This window comes from Sus scrofa, chromosome 15 (genome assembly GCF_054392235.1).
Source record: "Sus scrofa isolate SSC_HxYL_T2T_F1_AM1 chromosome 15, Sscrofa_HxYL_maternal_Yorkshire_Landrace_v2.0, whole genome shotgun sequence".
NCBI lineage: Eukaryota > Metazoa > Chordata > Mammalia > Artiodactyla > Suidae > Sus > Sus scrofa.
The window spans coordinates 35,755,652-35,781,940 of NC_139397.1; the positions used below are offsets into that span (position 1 = coordinate 35,755,652).

At 34.9% G+C, this 26,289-nt stretch overlaps 1 protein-coding gene across 13 annotated transcripts in view; it reads left to right on the plus strand.

Annotated features, from left to right (window-relative positions):
- The window catches only part of DPP10 (dipeptidyl peptidase like 10), a 1,405,335-nt gene that overhangs the window by 1,116,378 nt on the left and 262,668 nt on the right, over positions 1-26,289 (plus strand). The gene's annotated exons all lie outside the window — the stretch shown is intronic.

Consider the following 26,289-nt stretch of genomic DNA (forward strand, 5'->3'; position numbering starts at 1 on the left):
AAAATAGGATTCAAATCACAGGTGTGTCATCACAGGAGTTTACTATAAGAAAAGCAAACAAAAGTTCCCGCTGTGGTGCAGTGGGTTAAGAATCATACTGCTTTGTCTCAGATTCATTTCCCTAGCCTGGGAACTTCCATGTGGTGGTTGAGGCCATTAAAAAAAAAAGGAAGAAATAAAAAGAAAAGGAAACTGTGACAAGAGAATCAAGTTGCTGTTTTTAGTTACATTATAATTTTTCACCAAAACAGTCATTTATCATTTCTGAAAAAGATGCCATCAGAGACATTATTTCCTAGGTTTTCAAGTTTAGTAAAGACTAATATTTGTTCTTGGCCAACAGCAATGTGAGCACTCACTGTGTGATGGGAAGATGAAATATATACATCTTATACATATGTTCCTAGATCTCAATTATTACATGCATTTGGTCAGAGTAGACTCAATCTATACTGTGTTTATAAATCAATCTTGATTTCAGAGGCTTCACATGGTCTCACACTCCTGAGATAACAATTGCTAATTGTTCCTTATGAGTCCTACTAGAATATTCTCTCTACATAAAAATGTACAAATCTAAGCATTTATGTCATTTTTGTTGTGAGTGTGGGTGTGGGAGGGAATGGGGTTACCTGGAGGAAATTTCTCTGCAATTTTTGTTTCTTCAAATACATTGCCCAGATATACATTTCTATCTATACATGTTTCCAAGACATTGTCATCTGCATGTCTAACTCTTGAATAGTCACTTGAGAGCCTTCAGAATATTTTACGTCTTTGAAATAGACTTTTTCTAAGGATTAAAAGCATAGCCTAAGGTTAACGTCTAGGTTATTACTTTAGTATAACTTTGACTCATTTGTATAAAAGACGAGCAAGTTTTGATTAACAGACCAATATGCTTTATAATATTAGTAGGATTCTGGGGAAAATAAGAAGAGAAAATTAACCAAAAGGTGAGAAAAGAGGTGCCATTACATTTACGAATGTGCCTTGCTCACCAGTGACCCCACAATATCAGAATCCAAACTGTGCACCAAATAAAACTTCTATCAGAATCTTTCTCTTAAAAAAGAGGATTTAGTTGGTGTTCACTTTCAAGTATTCATTCTGTACATTACACATTCTCATATTGTTATTTTAACCAGCAAAAAATGTAATGTATCCCCTATCCATTTCTTCAAGGACATTCTGGCTAAATTAGTTTAATCAAGATGCTGAAATCTAATGTTTTATCATTCAAGGTAACAAAAGCATTTTAGAGCTACTTTCACTGCCTGAAATAGGTAAGAAATTGATAGAACAGCTTTTGTTTACCACTTTATAATATGAAAGTTATAAAAAGTATAAAGCTTGAACAGTCTTTGTAGCATAAACATTTTATGCCATTTTCAGGTGAGGATAAAAAGATATTGGGTCACTTGTACAAGGTAACAGAACAGTGCCAAACTCAAGACATAACACATTTTTTTTCTGACTTTAATGACCATTAGATTTTTCACTTTGTTAGAAGCCCATGAAAGGTAGTAGCCCTATAATTGTAACTTGGAAGCACTCCAGAAATTCCACAAATAATAAATTCTGTTATATTAAAGGTTAAATTTAACCACATGAAGAACATGTGTGTGTTTTGTGTGTCTATGTGTGTGTGCTTAATTGCTTGATTTGATCATGCAGTCAAAAATATTCTAGATGCGTCAGCATGTCACTCATGAAGAGAGAAAAATGAGAAATTTCTGTATAGTAGCAGGAGAGAAGTTGAAGTATCTTTTACAAGATTGTATTTTACCAAACCAGCTGCCATTTTGACTCTGCATAGAATAGTCATAGAATTTTCCATTGTAGAATTTCAAGAACCCTGTCCTGCACTTCTATAGATATTATAAGTTGAGGCTGTGCCTCACTCAGAATAATCTCTATTTCTCTAAAGCTGACTTTGCAATTGCCCTTCTAAATTCCCTAAGGACCTCTTTTGCTCAGGATATACTTTTCTATAATCTATTAAACTGGATTTCAGATTTTCAGACATATTGTAGAAATACTCAGAGACACCCAGAACATTTTTCCAGATGAATCATGGATAATAAGGCCTTTGGTGAAGAAAAATGGATTAAGGTCAAAGAGAAAACAGAATGGCCTGCCCCCTTTTGTCACTGATTCTGAAATGCTGAGACTTATACTTAGGAAGGCATTTTCAGGTGCTGAGAGGAAGCTTGGGAATTATTTACTGTGAAGTTTTCAACTGTCAACTTAAATGCAAGATTAATACTCAAATGGAGGAAACATTATTTTCTTGTGAAAAATAGCATGAACTTGAGGACTTAGAAGTTAGATGTTACTGAGTTTGTTCCTCATTACTTAGTACCTATGGGACCTTGAACTAGTTGCTTATATGAAGATGATAATATATGAACTTTTTAAGATATGGTATTATATACATTATATATCCATTGCACTCCGTGTGTGTGTGTTGCCTCAAGAAGCAGACTCGGAGTTCCCGTCCTGGCTCAGCAGAAATGAATCTGACCAGCATCCATTAGGATTCAGGTTTGATCCCTAGTCTCACTCAGTGGGTTAAGGATCTGCGGTTGCCATGTGCTGTGCTGTAAGTCACACATGTGGCTTAGATCTGGCATCATTGTGGCTGTGGTGTAGGCCAGCAGCTACAGCTCCAATTCATCCCCTAGCCTGGGAACCTCATTATGCAGTGAGTGAGGCCCTAAAAAAAAAAAAAAAAAAAAGACACCACACACAAAAAAGAAGCAGACCCAGGATGGACTTAGACATGCAAAGGGATTTATTTAAAAAAAGCTTGAAAAAAATAGATGTGAAAGAACAGAAGTAGGCAGAAAGGGTCCTCAGACCTCAGTGCAGATTTGACACTTATAGTACTAAAGGGGCAATGAGGGAATTTAGGAAGTGTCCCAGACTACTCGAGGGTGAGTGTGTTCAGACAGGATTGTTTTAGGGATCCCTTAAGCCAAAGTTGCCCTTCAGGAGTTCCTATTGTGGCTCAGTGGAAACAAACCTGACTAGCATACATGAGAACACAGGTTCAATCCCTGGACTTGATGGAACCAGGTTAAGGATCCGGCATTGCCATGAACTGTGGTGTAGGTCACAGATGCGTCTTGGATCCAGTGTTGCTGTGGCTGTGGTGGTAGGCCAGTGGCTACAGCTTTGATTCTACCCCTCCATATACTGTGGGTGCAGCCCTAAAAAGACAAAAAAAAAAAAAAAAAGTTGCCCTTCAGGCAATTCTTCTTGCCAGAATGGGCTTCCCCTCCTACCCTGCTGAGAGTAGGCCTGGAACACATGGCCTCAGTGCAAACTTGATAGTGGAAGCAAGAGCAGATAGGACTACTGGCCAACTCTGCTCCCTCAACAGAGTCTCCTGGGGGAAGATCTCAGTGGATCATTTCCATGTATGATGGCTTGTGGAACTGGAAGTTGCACAGACAATTTAGGACAGTGAGAGACAATAAATTTGTATATTGTAAGAATTTCTGTCTTTATTGAATAATAGTAGGGACAATTGTTAATGAGAATCATCAGTCAGAGGTTTTCAAATTTTAGGTCACATAAACATTCACTTCAGGGTGTGGCTGAAAATGATGGTCCTTGTCTTAGAAATGATGATTCAATGGACTGAAGAACAGTGTGCATTGTGTGTGTGAATGTAAATGTGTGTGTTTTCTAACATTATTTTGTATTTTTAATAGATTTTTTACAATATTATTGACCGTATTTTGTCTATTTCATTCCTGTGACTCATTTATTTTGTCACTAGAAGTTTCTATCTCTTAATCACCCTCACTCATTTCACTCATTCCTCCATCCCCATCCTAACTGGTAACCACCAGTTTGATTTCTGTATATATGAGTCTATTTTTGTTTTGTTATGTTTGGTCATTTGTTTTGTTTTAGATTCCACATATAAGTGAAACTATATAGTGTATAGTATTTATCTCTTTCTGACTTATTTCCTTAGCATCATCAAGCCCACATAGTTGCAAGTGGAAAGATTTTATTCTTTCATATGAGTAATAACATATATATCACATTTTTATCATTCATTTATCAATAGATACTTAGGTTGTTACCATATCTTGGCTATTTTAAGTAATGCTTCAGTGAACATAAGAGTGCATATAATGTTTGTGATTTCTTTGGATACAGAATCAGAATTGCTCATATTTTGGAAATTCTTTTTAATTAATTTTTTTTTAGAAAATGTAATACTATTTTCCATAGTGGCAGTACAAATTTACATTTCCAGCTACACTGTAAAAGTGATCCCTTTTCTTCACCTCTTCACCAACACTTGTTATTTTTATTTTTATTTTTTTTTTTGATGATGATGATAGCTCTGACAAGTGTGAGGTAAGGGGGTATCTCATAATTTTGATTTGCATTTTCCTAATGATTAGTTATGTTGAACTTTTTTATGTATTTGTTGGCCATCTGAGTATATCTAAAATGGAAAAATGTCTAATTTCTTTTGTGCATTTTTTTAATTAGTTGTGGGTTTTTTGGATATTGAATTATAGGAGGTTTTTGTATATTTTGTATATTAACCTCTTGTTGGGTATATAGTTCATGAATAGCTTTTCTCATTCAATAGGCTGTGTTTTCATGTTGTGTTAGTTTATCTTACTGTGAAAAAGCTTTTTAATTAGATATAGTCCCATTTTTTTATTTTTGCTTTTGTTTCTCTTACCTGAAAAGAGATATCTAAAGATATATTGCTAAGACCAGTGTCAGAGAGTGCTGCCCGTGTTTTCTTCTAGGAGTTTTGTTTTCACATCTTACACTTAGATTTTTAATCTATTTTGAGTTTATTTTTTATATGGCCTGAAAGAGTCCAGTTTTATTCTTTCATATTTAGCTGTCCAGTTTTCCCAATATCATCTATTAAAGGGGCTGTCTTTTCCTTATTGTATATTTTTGACTTCCTCTTTGTACATTAGTGGACCATGTAAGTATGGATTTATTTCTGGGCTCTGTATTCTGTTCCATTGATATATTGTCTGTTTTTGTGCCAGGACGATGCAATTTTGATCACTACAGCTTTGTAGTATAGTTTGAAATCAGGAAGTATACCTTCAGTTTTTATCCTCTTCCTCAAGAATGTTTTGGCTTTTAGGGGGCTTTTGTGTTTCCATACAAATTTTAGGAATTTGTTCTGGTTTTGTGAAAAATGTCATTGGTATTTTGACATAGATTTTGCTAAATATGTAGACTGACTTAAGTAGTATGGTCATTTTAACAATAGTACCTCTTCTAAACTGTCATCCTATGTAACAATCAGAACTTAGGCTATGCCTAGATGCTTTCAAGCTTGAGGCTTATGGCCCTGCTTTCCCACACTAACCCATGAGAATGGTGTATCTTTCTATTTGTGCTCTTTTAAATTTCTTTTTTCAATATCTTATAGTTTTCATAGTATAGAAATTTTATTCTTTTTGGTGGAATTATAAATAAGGTTTGTTTCTTAATTTCTCTTCCTGATAGTTTATTGTTAGTGTATAGAAACGTAACAATCTCTGAGTATTAATTTTATATTCTTCAAATTTAAATTAATTTATTAGCTATAATAATTTTTGTGGCATCTTTAGGATTTTCTGTATATAAGTATCATGTCATCTGCAAACAGTGACAGTTTTACTACTTCATTTCCAGCTTGGATTATTTTTATTATCTTATTGCTGTATATAGTACTTCCAATACTATGTTACATAGAAATAGTTAGATTGGGCATCCTTATTCTGTTCCTGTTTTTAGAAGAAAGCCTTAAGCTTTTCACCATTGAGTATGATTTAGCTTTAGGCTTGTCCTATATGGCCTTTATTATGTTGAGATACATCCCTTCTATACCCATTTTGTTAAGAGTTTTTTTTTATCAAAAATGGATGTTGAATTTTCTCCAAAGAATTGTTCTGCATCCATTTAAACAATCATATTATTTTATTCTTCACTTTGTTAATATGGTATATTACACTGTATGATTTGCAGGTTGATCCATCCTTGCATCCTTGAGATAAAATGCTGTGATCATGATGTATAATCATTTTAATATATTGTTAAATTCAGTTTACTACTATTTTGTTGAGAATTTTGAATCTATGTTCATCAGTTATATTGTCATGCCATTTCCTTTCTGTGTAGTCTTTGTCTGATCTGGGGTGGGGTGATGTTGGCCTTTTAAAATGAGTTCAAAATTGTTCTAACAACCCAGCATTTTTTACTCTCCCCCCAGATTTAATGTTTTTTGTATCATATTTTACACTTTTTTATTTTTGCATCCTTTAACTATGTACTGTGAGTATATGTTATTTTACTACTTTTGTTTTTCTTAACTTTCCTAATAACTTTATAATTGGTTTAACCTCTACTTTTGCTGTATATTTGCCTTTACCATTGTGATATTTTTCCTTTATAATTTTTACATTTCTAGCATGGTGTTTTCTTTCCCACTTAGAGAAATCCCTTCAACATTTCTTGTCAATCTGATTTAATGGTGCTGAACTCTTTTTAGCTTTTGTTTGTCTGTACAACATTTATCTATCCTTTAAATATGAATATTAGCCTTGCTTGGCAGAATATACCTGGTTATAGTTGTTATTTTTGTTTGTTTTGTTTGTTTGTTTGTTTGTTTTTCCTTTCATCACTTTGTATATCTCTTGTCATTTCCTTTTGGCCTGCATAGTTTCTTCTGAAATGTCAGTTGTTTATCTTATGGGAGTCCACTGGTACCTAACCAGTTGCTTTTTCCATTCTGCTTTTAAGATTCCATCTTCATCTTTAATTTTTGCATTCTAGTTACATTGTGTCCTGCTATAGACCTCTTTGGGTTGATCTTGTTTGGGACCCCCTCTCCCTCCTAGATCTGGCTGCTGGCTTTTTTGCCCAAGTTGGGGAAATTTTTACCTATTACGTCTTCAGATAAGTTTTCTGCCTCTTTATTTTTCTCTTTTTCTTCTGGGGCCCCTGTGATGCAAATGTTAGTCTTCTTGATGTTATGCCAGAGGTCTTGAACTATGCTAATTTTAAAATTCTTTTTTTTTCTGTTCAGCTTGAATGATTTCCATGACTTTGTCTTCCATTTCACTGATTCATTCCTCTGTATCATCTAATCTACTGTTGATTCCTTCTAGTATATTTTTTATTTCAGTTATTATATTCTTCAGCTCTGTTTAGTTCTTTATATTTTCTAATTTTGTGTTAAGCTTTGTATTATGTTCATCCATTATTATCTCAAGTTTGTTGAGTAACTTTATTATCATTACTATAACCTCCTTATTGGGTAAATTGCTTAGCTTTAATTTGCTTAGTTCTTTTGATATTTCATCTTGTTCCTTCATTTGGAATGTATTTCTCTGTTGCCTCCTTTTGTTTCATTCTCTCTTTTTATTTGTATGTATCAGGTTTAGTGCTTACTAATCTTGGAGAAGTATATAGGATGTATTCTATGGGTCCTAATAGTACACACTCCTCTGGTCATCTATATACTCTTGGGGTGCTCCCAAGTGCGTTGTGGGGTTCCTTCTCTTGTGGCAACTAATATGGGTGAGCTGGCAGGCAAAGTTTGATCCTGGCCTGGTTGGTTGCCAGGTGCTGCCTCATACAATGGCTGCCAGCTCACTGGAGAGTGGGAATAGGTTCCAGCAAAACTGGCTTCATGATCCAGAAAGTCCTGGGATTGGTGCTGGCCTATTGGTGAGTGGTAAAGGGTCCTGGCTTCAGGACTCAGGGATTCCTGGAGATGGTTATTACTGGTTGGTTGGCATATAAGCCCTCAGAAATACTAGGCCAGTGGGGATTCCACATGTCCCTTTCCAGAACTGGTGTCCTTTTGTTTGAAAGTTCTCCCCAAAAGGCCTTCAACAGCATATATTTTTTGCAGGATTATTTTATTTACCCCCATCTTCTCTGGGAGGCCCTCCAAAATAAGTGAATTGGTCTGACCCAGTATGCTTTCAAATTACTGTCTCTGCACTAGGTCTTGGAAAGTGTAAGGTTTTTCATTAGCCCTTTAGGTCTGGAGCCTCTGCTTCCCGTGGCCTTTTGACCCTCTTGTTTGCCAGCCCCTCTCACCTTCAAAGCCAGATATTCTTGTGGCATGTATTCCTGGTGCAGGATTCCAGGCTGGGGAGCCTGATCAAACCCTTCACTCACTGGTGGAGGACCCCTGCAGTTGTGATGGTTATCCTGTTTGTGGGTTGTCCACACAGAGATGTGGTTCTTGACTATATTGTCCCTTACTTACTCATTTCACTGTGGTTCTTTCTTTATGTCTTTAGTTGTGGGAAATCTTTTCTTCTAGTCTTTATGTTATTCTCATCAAGAGTTGCTCTATAAAATTTTGTAATTTTGGTATGTTCATAGGAGGATATGAACTTGGTGTCTTCTTGCTCTGCTATTTTGGCTACCTCAATGATGTGCATTTTTAACAAACAACCAGGGGATTCTGATTTTTGTATATCACAGTCTGAAAAACACTACCTGCCTAAGTTATACAGAGTATATAACAATACACGGATTACTTTATTCCCTATTTAAAATTAGATATGTTAGGTTTTTATATTTTAAAAATCTGTAGGGAATTACAAGTTATTTTAATTTATTCAAAAACTATATTTGGTGTATGAGATCATACAACTGAGGCATCAATTGATTAGTAAATTTTAATGAAAGTTCACAAAGGCAGAAGAGATTAGCAGCCATTTGGAGGACTTCATTTTCCTTTCTCAGCTGCTATCTCTACACTAAGTGCCATTATCTACTTTAATCATAATGAATCACTACATTTGTGAATGACAGGTACTTACTTATGCAAATGAATTGCCCACACTGAGCTACTTTAGTTGATCATGCTTTCCAGGTCAAGTAGGGCATTTCCCTAGATAAGACTAAGAAACAAGATAAATCTCTTGGGAGATAAAGAGAAAATCATTAGAGTATATCATTCTTTTTGGAATTTCAAGTAGTATTTTTATCCTTAAATTGTTCCCCAATTATTGGTCAGATTCACTGTAGACACTGTTTCTTAGAATATTCATTACCTTATTGAACTCCTGTAGTTCAGCTTCACTAAAATGTACTCAAATGTGATAAAAACACCAATGGAAATAGGAACATCATATGAAAAGCATATTAAATATAAATGCAAATTGCTTCATGAAAATATTACAAAACATTCTAAAAGGAACTAATTTAATGTGAACAAAACATTTGAAAGTAATTTTAATGTTAACTGCTCTGTGATTTTTCAATATCCAAAAAATAGTAATTAGTGACACAATTATAACTTTATGACAACACCCTGCTTAGTCTGTGGGAAACTTGAGATCATTGAATGAGGTCATTTTTATTTGTTTTACAGTTTCATTTCTAACTTACAAACTTGCATAAGACTGCCTTCTTGTTGTGTAAGTTAATCTAGTGTAATATAAACAATGGTAAAATGATAGAATGGTATATTCAACTTCACTTTATTTTCCATTAGAAATTAAAATTATTAGTTTGTGGCTTGTGTTTTTATAACTGCGTGAAAACAATCACACTTATTTTTCAAATGATGTGCCACCTAATAGAGAAACCCTGTCATCTTTACAACTGTAATACTCAGGTGATATCTTGAAATTTATTTTAAATATAATAAAATCAAATTAGTAGAATCGGCAAGCCATTTAACAAATATTACAATACATTAAAACATTTCAATGTCTTATGCAAAACCTTATATCAAATTATTTCTAATATTATATGAGTTTGTGGCAATTCTCTGTTAGAGATGGTATCTACAAAGTGTGCATTGTTTCATGGTTTTAGAATCTAGACTTTGATCTACTGTGAGCACATATTCACAAATCTAAAAAGAAAAGTCCTTTCTTATATGTAAACTGGTCAGGATTGTCTACTTTTAATTTAATCTCTTAGGCTTGAGGTCTCTGTTCAAAGAACTCCTTGCTGCAAAAGGATCCACAGTGTCTTCTCACTTTTTTAGCTAATAAGGCAAGTTACCAAATGTCTTTTTGGTAATGTATTTATAGTCTTCAAGATTATGTTGTCTTGGCCAAGCACCTAAAAAGAACAGCTCACAGAGATCTAGTCCCCCAGATTATTCTGTTTGGAACAATACATTACCTAACCTCATCCCAAATATGCAGGTGGTGTAACTTGCTGGAAACTAGGATAAGACAGAAAAAAAAAAAAGCAAAATGATACCAGAGCATGTAAGAGAAAGAGCAAATAAGATATGAACATTTTAATGTTCATTATTAAAGATATTTTACCTTGGTTGGTCATTATGACCATTTACTTTTCCATTATAAAATGACTGGAAATTTTTTATTATTATTAAATTTTATTGAGATATAGTTGATTTATGATGTTGTGTTAGTTTCAGGTATATAGCAAAATGAATCAGTTTATATATATAAATGGATGTATATAATCATTTTTTTTCAGATTCTTTCCCCATGTAGGTCCTTACAGAATGTTGAGTTCCCTGTCCTTGTTACTTACCTAATTTATATATAGTGGTATGTATATGTTAATCCCAAACTCCTAATTTGTCCCTTCCTCCCATGATTCCTCCTGGTAACCATAAGTTTGATTTTAATATCTGTGAGTCTGTTTCTGTTTTATAAATTATTTCACTTGTATCATTTTAAAATTAGGTTCCACATAAGTGATATCATATGATGTTTGCTGTTCTCTGTATTACTTACTTAATTTACTATGATAATCTCTAGGTTCACCCATGTTGCTGCATATGGCGTTATTTCATCCTTTTTTTAATGGCTGAATAATATTTCATAGTATATATGTACCATATCTTCTTTATATATTTCTCTGTCGTTGGACATTTAGGTTGCTTCCATGTCTTGGCTATTTTAAATAGTGCTGCAGTTAACATTAGGGTACATGTATCTTTTCAAATCATTGTTTTCTCCAGATATATGCCCAAGTGGGATTGCTGGATCATATGGTACTTCTTCATTTAGTGTGGCTAGAATGTTTGTAAACGGATTCTAAACGGATTATTTTTTTTTTGTCTTTTTACTATTTCTTTGGGCTGCTCCCGCAGCATATGGAGGTTCCCAGGCTAGGGGTCCAATCAGAGCTGGAGCCACCGGCCTACACCAGAGCCACAGCAATGCGGGATCTGAGCCGCGTCTGCGACCTACACCACAGCTCACGGCAACGCTGGATTGTTAACCCACTGAGCAAGGGCAGGGACCGAACCCGCAACCTCATGGTTCCTAGTCGGATTCATTAACCACTGCGCCATGACAGGAACTCCCTAAACGTATTTTAAATGGATTGCCATCTTTGACTCAGTGATCTTGCTGTCTCATGATATGGATACCTCTGTTTATTTAGGTATTGCACCCATTCCACACCTCCCAATGAAGTGAACAGAAGAAAGAGCAGGTCATCAATGGAGGTGATTTTCTCTACAACAAAGAATATATGAATTTCAGTATTCTTTTATAACAGGAGCCCTAAGGAAACTAGCCCATTATGTACACTGAGATGATAGAATTTTCCTATTGAAATTTCATGGGTAGAAGGACTAACCCATCACTAAGCTACCATATCCAAAAAAAGATGGGCATATTTACACATTGCTTTAAGGGAATTTAGAGAATTTTATGAAAAAGTTACTGTAGCATGTATAAGAATTAGAATTTAAATGAATACATAAATTAGAGAAATAATTATTTTATGCAAAAAAGCATTTTTGAATAAAATCATTAAATTGCTTGAGAAAATAAAGAACAATTAAAATTTGCAGTGGGTATTAAATTTCCTTATGGAAAGAGAATATACAAATATATACATTGATCTCTTTCTCAATTTTTTGAAGGTTTTGGGAGAATAAATAGAAAAAAAAATGCTTTTATGTAGGCTTTCCTACATTTTGGAGTTTAAAGGTATGCTCTGACATTGCTTAACCTTCCCCCAAACAAAACAAAACAAAAACCCACTTCCGTGGTCTCTTTCAGAGTTACTTTTCTGTGATCCTCAAAACTGTCCTAAATCTTTAAATGTTTCTCTGAATACATTCTTCTTTTTCTTCCCTTATGAAATCTAACACTTGTTTAAACACAATCTCCATAGCTTCTGCAGGGAACAACACTTTTTTTTTCTCTTCCATATGGGTTATAGAGCCAGGATGTAGAGATGTAGAGCAGCTGTTTTATTCATTCCACATTGACACTCAACATCATTTCTCAACTTTCTTCTTTCAGGAAGCCATCATGGCTCATTGGAAACAAATCTGACTAGTATTCATGAAGACATAGGTTCAATCCCTGGCCTCACTCAGTGGGTTAAGGATCTGGCATTTCTGTGAGCTGTGGTGAAGGTCACAGACATGGCTCAGATCTGGCATTTCTGTCACTATTGTGCAGGCTGGCAACTGCAGCTCTGATTTGACCCTAGCCTGGAAACCTCCAAATGCTGAGGGTGCGGTACTAAAAAGACTATATATATATAAAAAGGAGGTATTGTAACTAATACAACAGAAATACAAAAAATTGTTGAGACTACTATAAATAACTATATACCAACAAATTCATTAACTTTGTTGAAATGGATAAATTGCTGTAAACAAATGACTTACAAGAGTGAATCATGAAGCAATAACAAAATATGAACAGACAAACAGCACGTATGGAGATTAAATTAGTAATCAAAAATGTCCCACCAAATAAAAGCCCCAGACCAGATAACTTCACTGTTGAATTCTACCAAATGTCTAAAGGAGAATCAATATTAATTCTTCTTAAACTCTTCCCTAAAATTGAAGCGAAAAATAACACTTCCAAACCCATTTTATGAGACCAGCATTACCGTCATACTGAAACCAATCAAAGATACCACAAGAAAATTGCAGGCCAACAATATCCCTGATGAACATGGAGGCAGATGTCCTCAACAAAATACTAACAAACAGATTTCAAGAGCACATTAAAAGGATCATTAACCATGATTAGATGAGATTGATCCCTACAACACAAAGATGTTTCCACATATGCAAACTAATAGATGTAACCTGCTATATTAACAGAATGAAGGATAAATAACATGAATATTTTGATAGATGTGGAAAAATTGTTTGACAAAATTTAACATTTTTCAAGATAAAAACCCAACATTAGGTATAAAATGAATCTGCCACACATAAAAAAGTCTATATATGATAAGCTTACAGTTATCATTATATACAGTGGTAAAAAGTTAAAAATCTTTTTCCTAATATCAGGAACAAAACAAAGAAGCACACACTCACCATTTCTATTCAACATAATACTGGAAGTCCTAGCCACAGCAATTAGACAAGAAAAAGGAATAAAATATCATATCAGAAAGTAGTAAATCTGCTTGTATTTGCAGATCACAAGATATTATATTCAGAAAATTCTGAAGATTCCTACAAAAATTTGTTAGAATAAGTGAACTCAGTAAATTCTGCAGGATACAAATTAACATACAAATATCAGTTCTGTTTATTTTTTTCTTTCTTATGGCTGCATCTGTGGCATACAGAAGTTCCCAGGCTACGTACGGGTAGAATCAGAGCTGCAGATGCAAACCTATGCCACAGCCACAGCCACGCCAGATCCAAACCATATCTATAACCTACACCACAGCTTGCAGCAATGCTGGATCCTTGACCCACTGAGGAATATGTACTTAAAGCATTCTTACTGCCTTTTTTCCATTGTATCCTTTCCTAAACCACCAATCTTCCGTCAGGTGTCACTAACCCCTTATATGTAACCAATTTCATAATTTTTTGGTTTATCTCTCCAGTGCTTCTTTTTTCACACAGGCAGAGATACAAGTAATTTACATCCTCTTCTCTCTTCCAAGAAGCATTGCATTTCTTAGATATCTTTTTGTACTTTGCTTTTTTCACTTAACACTCTATCCTAGATATCACCCCAGTCACATCTCTTAAGATCTTCTCATTTTTTACAACTAAATAGCATGGATGTATGCAGGTTTACTCATCTTCTCTCAGTTATTGATGTTTGGCTTGCTTCAATTTTATGTATGGGCATTTGGCTTGATTTTAGCTTTAACAATTACAAACATTGCTTCAAGGAGAATTTCTAGATGTTGACTTTCTGGGACAAAGATAAATTCATATGCAGTTCTATTAATTAAATGTTGCCAAATTCTCCCCTACAGAGTCAGCATCAACTTGCATTCTCAGTAACAATGTTTGAGAGTTCCTGTTTCCCTTGAACTTCATCCAGAGAATGTTATCATACTGTTTAATTTTTTCTTATGTGATTGGTAAGAAATAGTATCTCAGGGTATTTGCATTTGTTTGCATTTCTCTAATTACAATTGAGGTTGAACCCTTTCCTTATGTTTAAAGGCTATTTTGAATCTTTTGTGAACTGATTTTGTCTCTTGCTCATTTTTCTATCATGTGGTTCATCGTTATTCCAAACCTAATCTGTTGATAAGAATATGTATGTATATTTATACTATCATATATGTATGATATATCTGATATAGTTTACAAATATTTGCCTTCAGATTGTCAGTTGTTTTTAAGTTTGCTTATGGCATTTAATTTATTTTAAAATGTGGTCACATTTATCATGGTTTTATTGTATCTGGACTTTGATAGTTTCAAAACCTTTCTGTACAAACAGTGCAAATAGATCGTAGCAGAATTCGCATATATTTTATTATAATAAGTTTCATTGTTTACATTTAAACTTTTGATTCATTTGAAGTTTATACTTATTGTGAGATAATGAATCTAATTTGACCCTTTTTGACAATTGGTCATTGTCAATTTGTTTATTAAACTATTTATTAAAAAGTCCATCTTTGCTTATTTATTTGAGATATCTATCCCCTTTACCATATACTAAATTTCCTATTTAGTATTATTTCACTGCATGAGATTTTTTGATTATTTGTTTTAATTCTGCTCCATTGTTACCTTACTTTATGTTTTGGAGAAGCACAATATTTCTCCAGTTGGTTAATTGGTTAATTCATTTGATCTTATAAATTATGTGATATAAAAAGCCATCATGGATATTTTCTTTGTCAATTAAATCTGTACATTTATATACTTATATCTTGCAGTTGCTAATTCTCAGTTTTTCCAGATATCCAGTGAAGCCCTTCCAGTATTAAAATTCAGATTTACTGCTATCTAAAACTTTTCTTGGATTTCAGTTTTAAAGATTGATTATGTTTCACATTATATGTCTTTGCCTATGCTCGATTTCGGCTACTTTCTCTTAATCTTTTTATATTTATTTCTTTAATTTTCATTTTGTTGGCTTATTTCTTTGCATTTATTCAATTCCTTATTAGATTTTTTATTACCCCTTTACATTTATTAAATTTAACCTTTAGATCTGAGATGGCTTTTGTCTTTTTTTCCCATTTGTTTTTTAGCTTAATCAACGATATTTGTAAAAACTTCTTCCTGGTTATTGTCTGATTTTTTTTTTTACATTTTAATTTCTGAGTTAAGGTGGTATTTCAGAGCCTCAAATTGTTTTCTTTAATTTTGAAGTGTTTAGGGTGTTGGGTTTTCTTTTGCTTTATGGTTGATTTTTGTAGTGGATGAAGAAGTGTGATTTCTTCAGCCTGGGTGCCTTAGTTCTCATTTTCTGTTTTATTACAATTGTGTTATATAGATTTGTGTAGTTTTCATGTCATTTGGAATGTTTTTGGTGATTAAAAGATTCAGGGATTGATGGTGTTCTCTTATAGTCTTTTCTTTTATTTTTGTTTTTCTTTTTATGGTTTGGAGAGGGAGGGGAATAAAATGACCTCTAATTTGTTGTTTCTCTTACTTATACCAGGACCCTCAATTTCCCATTTGCTCATTTTTTTAATTGACAGTCTCAAAAAGCACATCTGTCACCCCTCCTTTTTACTAACTTTCCCAGACATAGTATTGCTTTCAGATTGAAACCTCAAAGGGCATGTGCTTTCTTATAGTAAATATTATCAACCACCATGTCTCCTTTTGAGTCTTCATACAATAAGAGTGACCTTTCTTTCTCCTTTTGGCTGCAATTTTAGCTCAATTAAATACCTGACACTGGCTCTCCTCTTCTTTCTTTCCCGCTATCTTTACTTCTGGCAAAGATTTGCTGTAAGAGCATAAGAAATAGCTCACTGCAGTTAGTCTTTTCCCTATGCCTTTCCTTCTCCTTTGTTTTTGTTTGTTTGTTTGTTTGTGTTAGCCCAGAGATAATTTGGGTTTGGGCTTTTTTTTGGGGGGGTCTATTTTTTAATCATGAGCAATTGTTTTTCTTGCTGTTATTTATTATTTTTAGAGACTATGTCACTATTTTCTGCTATTTGAAAATCTTAAAAAATAGACACACATACACTCATACAGTTAGTGGTTGTTTACTTCCCTGGAACTCATGAAACCATGAGTTTGCAAAACTGCTACAAGTGACATTTTCATCTGATAGCCCTGTCTATAATCTCTCATGACCTCACTTTCAGTCCTACCAAAGAAAGCTTAGAAGGCTTATTTTAGTAATGTCACTTCCCTATTCAGAAGTCCTCAGTGATATTACTATTCACCTTCAAATAAACTTAAAATTCTACACATGAGGAGTTCCCATTGTGGCACAGTAGAAACGAATCCAACTAGGAATCATGAGGTTGCGGCTTCTATCCCTGGCCTTGCTCGGTGGGTTAAGGGTCCAGCGATGCCATGAGCTGTGGTGTAGGTCGCAGACACGGCTCGGATCTGGCATTGCTGTGGCTCTGGCGTAGGCTGGCAGCAACAGCTCCAAACCTCCATATGCCGTGGGTGCGGCCCTAAAAGGACAAAAAGACAAAAATAAATAAATAAAAATAAAAAATAAAATTCTACACTTGAGTTTGGTGGGATCCCAGGTTGCCTGCTTTCTTTGTTTCTGCTTATCCCTATGAAGCTGATCTCTGGGTTTGTTCTCTGCCTATACTTTACCCAGACTAAGCTGTTAGTCACTTCATTCATCCTGCTACCTTTTGGCTATCACTATTTCCTTGTCACCTAGAAATCAGTTTTCAAGAATAACCTTGAGTGAGTATTATCAAGATAAATTGACTTTGCATTGGCCACATCAGTTAATGAAAATCACATTTATCCTTTTGAGACATTTTAATCCTTTCTTATGCAATGTTTCTTTTTCCATGGCATTAGTGTTTGATTACAGATGTGTAGTAGTCTTCCTTAATTCTTTATATTGTCCATGCTATAAACAAAGATCCTTGTTTTGGTAGATGTGCCCAAGAAACATACCAAGCCCTCCTTTCCTACTGTATTGTATGTTACTCCGCAACAACTATATGAGCTATGTACTTTCATTAAAACTTAGTTTATAGATAAAAAAGATTAAACAATAACAGAGTGATGACGTAATTTAGTTCATGTAGCTAGCAATTGATACAACCAGGTTTTGGACTCAGGTAGCATGCTTTCAGAGCCTGATCTCAAAACCAGTAATCTGGAGTTCCCATTGTGGCTCAGTGGGTTAAAAACCTGACATAGTGTCTCTGAGGATGAGGGTATGATCCCTGACCTTGTTCAGTGGGTCTCAGTGGGTTGAGGATCCAGCATTGCAGCAAGCTGCAGTGTAGGTCACAGATGCGCCTTGGATCTGTTTTTGCTGTGGTTGCGATGTAGGCCTACAGATGCAGCTTTGGTTAAGTCTTTACCCTGGGAACTTCCATATGCTACAGATGTGCCCTAAAAAGAAAAAAAAAGACCCTCCCCCAACCCCCCCCCCAGTAATCTATATGTTGCATAGAGTGAATAGATATTATTTATTTTGAAAATTTCAAGAAATATAATCTGGTATCCTAAGTTTTAAAATGAGAAAAGTTACCTGACAATATAGTAAGCAAATAAGGTATCTGATTTTAATTAAATGAGCAATAGTTCAGATATTAAATAATTATGTGATATCAGCAAATTTTAAAATTAATTTATACTTAGATATACTCAAATATTAATTATACTTTGAGGGAGAGAAATTAAAACAGAATTCATTAATAGGAGAACACATTGATTGATTTTAAAATATACTTAGATCATGTCTATATAATTGAGGAAAATTTTTGACTTCTTTGGTATGAGTTGTATGATTCAACAAGAAACAATCAGTAGGGAAGTACACTTTCACCTGATAAGTGTACTTAATAGAGGACATTATATTCATCACGAACCACTGTTAATTTGCAATCACAGCCACACCCTTGTGCAGAACTGCATGATCACTTGCCTGGGCTGGTGCAGAATCATCTGCAGAATCATCTGTGTCAGAAATCAGGGAGAATCTAAAAGACTCAGTTGGCACTGGGTCATGATCACACCCTCTGTACTATTATTAACTAATTTTATGGCAAATATGAACTAAAATTAATTTTAAATGAAATGGTAATGTACCATGTTTAAGTATAAATTATTCACAATTAAATAACTTAAAAAGTAAGAAAATCAGAAAACATTTTCATATCATCGTTTTGTTTAAATGCAGTTCATGGTGATGGGAATTATAATAATCTGTGTGAAAGAGACTGAAATATGTGGTCTGAGAAGAAAATTTTATGGAATGAATATCTTCTAATATTGATGTGTTGCTTTCTGAGGAATCTGTATTTCTGCAGAGAAATCTAGACAACTGGAGAATTCTTACGTCTCATGCCTGCTGTTTTCTTACTTTATAAAATCTATCATCATAGATTAGTCATTAGAAACTGAGCAGTAAATGCTATTCTGAGACCCCCATCTGTAGATGCAGTTTAAGCAGACCTCAATATAATCCCATGAATTCAGTATAGTCAAAATATAATAAAGGAGGAAAATCCTAAATCCACATTTACTAAAATTAGCCCAGTGACACCTTTCTAAAAAGTCATTCTTTTCTGTGCTAGACATTTTCCTTACATTTCATCAGGAGCAAAATACTGATTGGAATTTCTAGTATTAAATGTTTGGGTATTCCGAATGAAGGCTGCCCTTCATCTTACACATAGAATCTATACCTATAATTCTCCCTCTGTGACATGTTTCATGAGAACCTAAAAATCTGTGGTAGAGATTTCCCTGTGAAAAAATCACTCATCCATCTGCCATTTTAGTTGGTCATCTTCAAGTTTGTGACAAATATTTGTTCACAGTTAATGCTGTGGTCTGTTTATTTTGATTTCCTAATGGGAAAGTGCCCGTTATAGGAGAAAAAGACCTGAAAATATGGTTTTTATGTTAAAAACATAGCTTTGGAAATATATTTCCTTTAAATATAATTCTTAACCAATTACTGAAATGGATACAATTGTTCTGCATGGCCAAAGACTCTAAACAACTTGAGCAATGTGAATTTGAATGATATATAATATAAATTTTTGGATAATGAGGCAAAATGTGCCTCACATGTCAATCAGTATCGCTCTTTGCTGATTTTTGACTTACTGACTCCCACCAACTGAGATGGGGTTTGGTGGGTGTCAGCCACAGTGTAAAAATCAGGATGTGGAGATTCAGCCCATCACTTGGCCTGGGCACTTACACACCCACTTCACATTCCAGGAAGCCAGGGCTAAATCGCCTGTTACTGTAAGAACCCCACAGCCTGGTTCATTTTACTCAACTCACTAAAAAACCAAAATAATTAGATCCATTGAACATTAAGTATGAATCAGTGAAATGCAAAAACTATCAAAGCATTCAATCACTTATATCACCTTAAATGTTGGCAATATCTTTAATCAAACATGCAATGTGTAGAAATATGTCAGGAACAACAGCAAACTGAAAATGAGTACCAATGTCATGTCACTCTGCTCTCTCTTAACCATGCAGGCTCTGCCTGGGAAGCTTTAGCCCTCTTTTGCTTCAAAACATGTACAGTTGTTTGTTGTATTTTTCTGATTTCAGAAGAAATATGTCCCCATTTTAAAGAATATGAAAAATGGAGAAATAATTCTAAGAGGGAACCAAAAACCACTCATATCCAAAAAGAATATCCTAAACAATTTTTGATGCATTTTTCTCCAGAATCTTTGTGTGTATGACAACATGTGCACGTGTGTATATATCTGTTTTGTAAAATAAAAATGTGCACTCCCAAGGAGGATATCAAGTAAATCATTTTTACCTTTCCAAATTAAATCGTTCAGGGCCATTCTTTTACTGGAAAATCATGTCGCTCAAATTATTATTATTTTTTAATGATTTTTTTCCCGTTATAGCTAGTTTACAGTGTTCTGTCAATTTTCTACTGTACAGCATGGTGACCCAGTCACACATACATGTATACATTCTTTTTTCTCACATTATCATGCTCCATTATAAGTGACTAGACATAGTTCCCAGTGCTACACAGGAGGATCTCATTGCTTATCCATTCCAAAGGCAATAGTGTGCATCTATTAACCCCAGTTTCCCAATCCATCCCACTCCTCCCCCTTGACAACCACAAGTCTGTTCTCTATGTCCATGATTTTCTTTTCTGTGGAAAGTTTCATTTGCGCTGTATATTAGATTCCAGATATAAGTGATATCATATGGTATTTGTCTTTCTCTCTCTGACATACGTCACTTAGTATGAGAGTCTAGTTCCATCCAAGTTGCTGCAAATAGCATTCTTTTGTTATTTTTTATGGTTGAGTAGTATTCCATTGTGTATATACCACATCTTCCTAATCCATTCATCTGTCGATGGACATTTAGGTTGTTTCCATGTCTTAGCTATTGTGAATAGTGCTGCAATGAACATGCAGGTGCATGTGTCTTTTTCACAGGAAATTTTGTCCAGATATATGCCCAAGAATGGGATTGCTAGGTCATATGGTAGTTCTATGTACAGTTTTCTAAGGTACCTCCATACTGTGTTCCATAGTGGCTGTACCAATTTACATTCCCACCAACAGTGCAGAGGGGTTCCCATTTCTCTATACCCTCTCCAGCATTTGTTATTTGTGGACATATTGATGATGGCCATTCTGACTGGTGTGAAGTGGTACCTCATAGTAGTTTTGTGATGTTGAACGTTTTTTCATGTGCCTGTTGACCATCTGTATATCATCTTTGGAGAAATATCTATTCAGGTCTTTTCTTGTTTTTCAGTTGGGTTGTTGGATTTTTTTCTGTTGAATTGTATAAGTTATTTGCATATTTTAGAGATGAAGCCCTTGTCAATTGCATTGTTTGCAACTGTTTTCTCCCATTCTGTAAGTTGTCTTTTTTTTTTTAATGCTTTCCTTTGCTGTGCAAAAGTTTGTCAGTTTGATTAGGTCCCGTTTGTGTATTTTTGCTTTTATTTCTATTGCTTTGGGAGACTGACCTAAGAAACTCTTTCTAAAGTTGATATCACAGAATGTTTTGCCTATGCTCTCTTCTCGGAGTTTGATGGTCTTGTCTTACATTTAAGTCTTTAAGCCATGTAGAGTTTATTTTTGTGCATGGTGTGAGGGTGTGTTCCAGTCTCATTAATTTACATGTGGCTGTCCAGTTTTCCCAGCACCACATACTGAAAAGACTGTTTTTTCCCCATTTTAAGTTCTTGCCTCCTTTGTCAAAGATTAATTGATTGTAGATGTCTGAGTTTATTTCTGGGTTCTCTATTCTGTCCCATTGGTCTGTCTGTTTTGGTACCAGTACCACACTGTCTTGATGACTGTGGCTTTGCAATACTGCCTGAAGTATGGGAAAGTTATACGTCCTGCTTGGTTTTTGTTCCTCAGGATTGCTTTGGCAATTCTGGGTCTTTTGTGGTTCCATATACATTTTTGGATTGTTTGTTCTAGTTTTGTGAAAAATGTCATGGGTAATTTGATAGGAATTGCCTTGAATATGTAGATTGCTTTGGGTAGTATGGCCATTTTTAAAATATTAATTTTTCCAACCCAGGAGCTTGGACTATCTTTCCATTTCTTTTCATCCTCTTTAATTTCCTTGATTAATGTTTTATAATTCCCAATATATAAGTGTTTCGCCTCCTTGGTCAGGTTTATTCCCAGGTATTTGAAATATTTGGGTGCAATTTTAAGAGGTATTATATTTTTGTATTCCTTTTCTAATATTTCATTGTTAGTATACAGAAATATAAATGATTTCTGAATATTAATCTTATATCCTTCTACTTTGCTGAATTTGTTGATCAGTTCAGGCAGTTTTTGGGTTGAGCCCTTAGGGTTTTCTATATATAGTATCATGTCGTCTGCATATAGGGACAATTTTACCTCTTCTCTTCCAATTTGGATACCTTTTATTTCTTTTCTTTGTCTCAATTGCTGTGGCTAGGACTTCCAATACTATGTTCAATAACAGTGGTGAGAGTGGGCCTCCTTGTCTTGTTCCAGATTTTCATGGGAAGGCTTTCAGCTTTTCTCCATTGAGTATTATATTTGCTGTGAGTTTGTCATAAATGGCTTTTATTATGTTAAGGTATGTTCCTTCTGTATCCACTTTGGTAAGATTTTTTATCATGAATGGATGTTGGACTTTATCAAATGCTTTTTCTGCATCTATTGAGATGATCATGTGGTTTTTGACTTTTCTTTTGTTAATGTGGTGCATGATGCTGATTGATTTGCATATATTGAACCATCTTTGTGAACTTGTGATGAATCCCACTTATTCGTGGTGTATGATCTTTTTTTATATGTTGTTAGATTCAGTTGGCTAAAATTTTTTAAGAATTTTTGCATCTGTATTCATCAAATATATTGGCCTATAATTTCCTTTTTTGGTAGTATCTTTGTCTTGTTTTGGTATTAGGATATATCTCTCAATTTAAATAGAAACTACTTTACCCAGCTATTGTCTGAATAAACCACAGTTTTCTAATTGTAGTATTATATATTGCACTCTTTAAAACACTTGGTATATTTATAGACTAAAGATTTTAATGCAACACCTGTGTTGCTATAGAGATGCCTAATTTTATCAAGATCAAAAAAATTAACAGTAAATCCATTTGTTTCATAAGTATGCTGAAGATTCACCATGACTTAAACACCCACAAACATTTCTTGTGTCAGTTTTATGGGACAGCTACAGGTAAAAGATATTATGTACCTTTTAATTAGCTGCATTTTTTCCAGTATCATTTCTCTCTGATACATACTCTCTACTCATACATTTCCTCAGTTTAGAATTATCAGTGAAAAACTTATATTCTTCAAACTTTTCAAACCTATCCTACCAAAGTGATAATGTATTTCTATTATTTATCTATCCATGCATAAATATACATACATACATAAATAGATATAGACATAATGTGTGCATGCATATCTATGTGTTCATTCATCTCTTTTTTCTCTATGTATGTGCAAACATAGCATTAGCATGAAGATTCTTATGGTGTCCATGGGACAGAATCAAGGTCATCTCATTACATAAGAGTCATCATTCAGATTTTTCAAGTTGCCTGAGAGTTTGGAGAGGATATTTCTCTGGGGATATAGAACCTCAACATTAGAGTAGTTGATTTGAGTCTTTAAGAAATCATTAAATTATTAATGAGACCAAAGTCTACCATTATTATTCTTTTTTAAACTATCTTTGAAAAGCTTTGTGGTAACTTTGAGTTTTAGAGAAAATAACTGCCTTGTATTAACCATGACTATTCCATGTTGCCACTTGAAGTTAAGAGAGTGAAGAAGAAGATGGATCTGAATCCCCTCTGTAATAATAGCACAGGGAAGATATATTGATTATTGCCTAAGCCTAAATGCTTAGAGTCCTGAAAAAATTCTGTTATCATCCTTTGGAAGTATTCACAGCAGAATTTGTGAGCCAAAGTCCCAAGAAAGCAGAGATGTTAGAATGCTTAAATGAAATTCAGGGTAGAGAGTGAGCAACCCTATTAGGAGCAAATGGGAAATAGTCCAGTTGTCAGAGTATGGTGTATACTCTGTCAATAAGCAGAGCTATAATGGGCGATCTATAAATTCTTACTGCTGAATTGTTAGCCCTGGCTGACATACAGCTGCATGAATCCCAGGTATCCTAGGATTTTGAAGCCTCTGGATTTCAAGTATGATTTTCATCTTATTGCTCTGTGCACACCTTATAATACTTCCCTTTACTTGAGTTAGCCCGGGTCTCTACAACTTGAACCATTGAAACTTAACTAAAACTATACCCTTTGTAATCTCAGTTCATGTGAGGCATTGTAATTCTCTTGAGTTTTTATAAGCTAATTCAGTAATCCAAGAACCTGGTAGTTATACTTCACTTTTCTTTCCACTTCACCAATTCCCTCACTTCCCCCATCTCCATTCCACCCCTAAGTCTCAGGATTAATTAACCCTCTTCCCCCTTAATGCTATTCTCTCACCAGAGTAATAGCTCTTTGCTGAACTACTGTGAGAGCTTGGAAATGATTTCCCTCCCATCAATTTTGTTTCCTCATCATTCTCCACATTTCATTTAGGATAATCCATATTGGATGTAAATATGACTGCCTTTCTGAATTTTATTGTTTATTTTATTATTTTTTCTTTTTCTGGCTGCACCTGTGGCATATGGAAGTTCTCAGGCCAGGGGTCAAATCAGAGCGATAGCCACCAGCCTATACCATAGCCACAGCAATGCTGGATCTAAACTGTATCTGTGACCTACACTTCAGCTTATGGCAGGACTGACAATGGCAACTTGTTTACTTGCTGTGCTAAACCCAGTGTGCCTCAGAGGGGCTTAGAAGCAATCTCCTATAGAATAATTAGAACTCCATAATGGTTTCCCTTGGAGCTAGTTTTACCAAAATCACCTTTCCCCCCACCCCTCAGTTTTATTTTAAAGCATTTTCAAATTTACCTTCCTTGATTAACCATGCATAAAGAGAAACCTTCAATTTCTCCTTATCTGTGCCCTGCAATTAAAAAAAAAAAACCTTGCGCTTTTATTTATTTATTTATTTGCTTTTTAGGGCCCCACCGTGGCATATGGAGGTTCCCAGGCTAGGGGTCAAATGGAAGCTGAGGCTGTCAGCCTATGCCACAGCTACATCAATGCCAGATCCAAGCCATGTCTGTGATGTATACCACAGCTCATGGCAATGCAGGATCCTTAACCCACTGAGCAAGGCCAGGGATCAAACTCGAGTCCTCATAGATGCTAGACAGATTTGTTTCCACTGAGCCATGACAGAAACTCCCCAAACCTACTCTTTTAGAAAGATGTGTTTTAATACTAACAGAAGGGTGTACAGACAGGATAGTGTTGCATAGAAACAAAAGGCCCGTCAGGGATCAAATGGTATTCTTGGATTTGGGGCTAACATAAATAATAATAATAATAATAATAATAATAATAATAATAATAATAATGATAAATCCTGATCTTGCTTCACTATATTTAGTTTTGATCTTTTTGGATAAAATCTATCTTTAAACATAATCATAAGGAAATGACAGTTTGGTGCTATTTTAGAGGTTTGACTTGAAAAGGATTTCAAGAGTAAGGAGTCAGTGTCCTCCAGAGACACCTCTCGGTACCATCATTACCGTTAAGTGGAACAGCCCTATGGACTCCTTTACATTTATAGCCCTTGTTCCTGAAGGATCAAAAGTAGTTTTTCCATGTACATCCAGTAGCTGGGAGCTTGCTGCTTCCTCAGGAAGTGCCAGCTCCAGTGCTGAATTCAGCTTCCATTCAGAATTTCCAGCCTCAGCAGCAGCCCAGGATCTTATCCCTATAATTATCCACAGTTGATGACTGTGGTGGGTGGTATGATGGTCCTTTCAGATGCTCACATTCTTGTCCCTGGGACAGGTGACTATGCTGCTTTATAGAGCAAAGGGTAATTAAAGTTGTAAATCAGTTGATCTTCAAGCAGGAAGATTATACTGGATTGTCCAGGTGGATCTTGTGAAATCACAGAGATCCTTAAAAGCAGAAGAAGAAGGAGGAAAAGTCTTTCAAAGAAATGCCACAAAGATGGAGGGAGGACATGAGCCAGGGAAAGCAGGAAGCTTAGAAGCCTGGTAAATGCCCTCAGCTGACAGCTGCAAAGAAACATGGACTATAGCCTTACAACTGCAGAAGGCTGAATCCTGCCAAGAGTGTGAACAAGCAAGGGAACCGACTCTTCCCTTGAGCTTCCTGCTCACACTCTGATTTGATTCTGGTGAAACCTGTGTCAGACTTTCTACTTACCAAACTGTAAGATAATAAATCGCTGTTGCTTTAAGTGACTATATTTTTGACAATATGGTATTACCACATGGAAAATTAATACAATGATCTATCAAACACTTATCCCTGGTAGG